Source organism: Calidris pugnax, unplaced genomic scaffold (assembly GCF_001431845.1).
Source record: "Calidris pugnax isolate Ruff unplaced genomic scaffold, ASM143184v1 scaffold103, whole genome shotgun sequence".
NCBI classification, from domain to species: Eukaryota; Metazoa; Chordata; class Aves; order Charadriiformes; family Scolopacidae; genus Calidris; species Calidris pugnax.
The window spans coordinates 10,776,849-10,780,799 of NW_015090990.1; positions in this window are offsets into that span (position 1 = coordinate 10,776,849).

The window sequence follows — 3,951 nt, forward strand, 5'->3', positions numbered from 1 at the left end:
AGCAATACATATCGTCCATTCTATTTGATCTACATTTAAAGAAAATGTATGTTTGCTAACAAAAAAAATCTAGTATAAACAATGCATGTTGCTTTTAAGAAAACCCTAAATTTATCCTAGAGCCCTGTGTAAATCAAGCAGCATAGAAAATTAGGCATACAATACTTTATCTCTAGTAAGCTCCTTAAGTATGATTGTTGATACAATCTTTGTGACATGTCTGACATGACATCTTTGCACTTTGTCTAGGGCATAATTTTCCTACTAAAAGAACTCCCCCTATCCTAAGATCTAGTCAAGAAATGTGAAATTCTTGTGCACAAAGTTACAGAGCCAACTATGTTATAATGGCATCTCAGTGAGCTGACATTCCTTCACTGCTAGAGGTTTTATTGTTTGGTTAGTCCTAGTATCATTCCCAATGAACACTTCTTCCTTTAACTTTTGTCAGTAAATAAAATTTTAAGAAGAATAATTTTTAATTCAGATAAAACATAGAGCGAGCAGGTTATGGAATAAACCAGAGTCTACTATGTTCACAATTAATTAGCATCCAAAGAAGAGAAGAACAAATGGGAAAAAAAAATGTTTAGGAAACCATTTGTTTTTATAGCAATCCAAAATGCTATTATTTTCCATATTACATATCTGGTACAAATATGAAATATTCTAAAGAATAAACATTATATGTAGAGATACAATTTGTAGAAAGAATTCATTCCATGTTCCTGAATGAAACCAAAATATACAAGGGAATGCAGTTTTAAAGTATTTTTAATCGATCTAGTTGCTAATTGTTCGAGAGAGCTCATTTCCTGGATCACAGCTCTGAGATGTAGCTCTTGAGGAATATGTGTCATGCAAAATTGATCTAAGGTCTCTGACAGATGGAGCCTAACAGACATAGTTGCAAGAGTTTGGTGTTACTTCCCCAAATGTTTACTGGAACTTACTAAACCTGTACTAGGCTGGTGGACAAGTATGTGTGGCTTTGCTTCAAATTAGCTCATAGAGTGACATATTACTTCAAATGCACCTTTATCAATTATTAAAGTTAATACAGGAGACGTATCTAAATGCATTCAGTGCCTTCCACGAGAAAAAAAGCAGACAGAAAGGGGAAATACAGTCTCAAACCAGTACAACTAAGTCCTTCAGAGACTGCCACTGTTCTGGGGCATGAGACACCTTAATTGGCACAGTCTGAAGTGGAAAAGTCTTCAGGATTTGTTCTTTCTGGAGTGTGTGTGTATGCAAATGTGCATATATATACCTACATATGTGTCTGTGTGTTTCTGAGACAAAGGAAATACTGTAGCATAATCATATTACTGATTCTGAGATCAAGAATCAGGTTATTCATTCTACGTATTTTTTAATTAATGAAGTTAAAGGCTTTTGTGCACCCTGAACTGCATGCAAGTACAAAATAATTGCCAAAGTATTACCAGATTTCACACTAATATATTATCCTGTCTTCGTTTAGCGAAGCTCAACAACTTAAATCAAATTCAGAGATGAAAACAATTGTTTCTAAATGGAGAAGATAGCAGAATCTGTAGTTGCTTTTACAATAGTCAAGTGTCTGCAATAACACTTGCCCATGTTTAAATATACCATATTTCTGTAATGCAGAAAAAAGAGATGAATGTTAAACAATCTTTCATCCTGAAGCTCACATGAACATTTTACTATACAGCACTTAGGCCTCCTTATCAAAATTGTAGTTTGTGTCTTTTTCGAAGTATGAAACTTAAATATATTCAAATCAATACGTTTGCAAGAGTATCATCACAATACTAACATTTAATTAATTATGTGTCCATTTGTTTCTGCAATCTAAGAGACTTAGGGAAAATATACTTGTTTCAGTGAATTAGTTCCATTAACATTTCTGTTCTAAAGACTAGAATTCAAAATCAATTTCATATTTGCATCCTAATCTCTGTGTAACACTAAAACAAGAAAACTTTGGACAATTTCACCAACAATATTTGCATATCCAAAGATTCACTTCACAAACAAATACCATGTAAGAATCAAGTAATAAAAACCTCCAACAAACCCTAAACAAAAAAGAACAATGAAGAGAAACTGACATTTCAGCCACAGCCCACTTTTTTATGAATGAGGTAGGAACTACTGTTCCCTTGGCTTACAAAGAAGTGAGCACACGTTTGCAAACACTGCTAGGAAAAAAAGAAAAGCATGTTAACCATCTGCATAGACCACTGATACTGCATCTGCTACATAAAATGAAAATATGTCTGACTTTGAAACTGTATCAACCAGAATAGATACAGGTGTAATAAATGCTACTTTTTTTTTTTTTCTTAAGGAAATGAGTGATCCAAAATGGGAAGCAATATTCTACTAGATAACAACCAACCTGAAAACACTTTACTAGCAGAAAATTGTTTGCCTGCAATCCAAATTATAATTTTTCATCTAAGACCTCAAACTTGTGGATAATTTTCAGCAGCAGCTGTGAATCTTTGTAAAATGTGCGTATCCCTCATTTACTGCCTTGTCTTTTATAACAGTGCAGTAAGCACAGTATTATAAAATTATTACATTCTGTACAATTGATTACACATAGGGGAGGGTGATCATGAACTGAAACTATAGAATTCAAATGTGATCTGCCTGTGGCTGTGCAACCAAATGAGACCGCAAGACAATCAGCCTCCATGAGTGACGCTTACTGTGAAGTGAATGACAATCAAACTAATAAAGGCATGGTATTTTTCAAACTCGGTGAGGCGGCTCCTGTGCAAACTACAAGAACCTTTGAAATTAAGTGACATATTTAGCCAGTACTGCTGCCTATCTCACATTATTCTCATCCTGTGAGTAACGGGGCAAGAGAACAAGCAACATAAATAATACGTATATGAAGAATTTTATTTGAGATAAAAAGTTAAATTTTGTGGTTTACTTGGTTGGGAGAAGGGACATGACAAATTGTTGGTTTTGGCCTCAATGCAAAGAATAACTAGAGGCTGCTGAGATTTCCACTTGGTTTTACTTTCTAGGAAATTACCTACCTTCTGACAGAGATCAAAATATAAGAATCTAAAAAATTCCTTTCAAGTTCTGTACTCAATAGTAGCTAGAATATTTCTAAACTTATTGGGAATTTATCTACGTATTAGGAAAATTGTCTTTATTTAGAGAAATCAAACCGGTTTTGACACTTTTACATAAATGAAAGGTGCTAATCCATCAACCAGTTCACTCCTTTATATAGCATAAAGATATTTTTAAAGAGGGTAAGTGCTAATACCTGCCTAGGTTAGGTCATTTTACTGAAATAGCTACTGGTACTATGAGAGGATAGAGATAACCAAGCCTGAAAAAGCTTTAAGTGTAGGCTTTTCTAATGTTGTTTCTCCTGATGTCATTTTCCAGATAAGCAAAAATTTGTTATCTATGTGCTTAACTATGCTTTTTTCTATACAAAATCCTTGCAGAAGACCCTTTCTTTTAAGGTCTCTATACTAGTTTATGACAAACGCCATTAAAAGGTAAGAGGCAATGCCTCTGCTTAAGAAGCTATGGAGAAGTCTGTCAAACTTTGCTTTGATTGTTTTGGTTTTCAACCAGCAATACACTAACCTACCCTCAATTCCAAAGGGCGGGCGCTAAACAGTTTCCAGAGAGCAAATCTTTTCACTGCCTCCTTGCAGCGTCTCCAGGATAAAAACAATAGGTGGAGGAGACAATTTCTTTTGGAAGGTCCTGGGCGCCTCAGGCATACCCGGCCACTTCTGCAGAAGTCCTCTGTAAGTATCACGCCCCTTCTTTTCCTTTCCTTTTACTTTCCTACAAAGTGCTTTAACCCGTCTAGATTAAGCCGGTATCTCGACGGCTCCTCTTTCACACAGCAGCCCCCCACGGCCACGGGCGGGCGAAGTCTCCGCGGCCGGCGCTGGTGACCCTGGGCGGGCG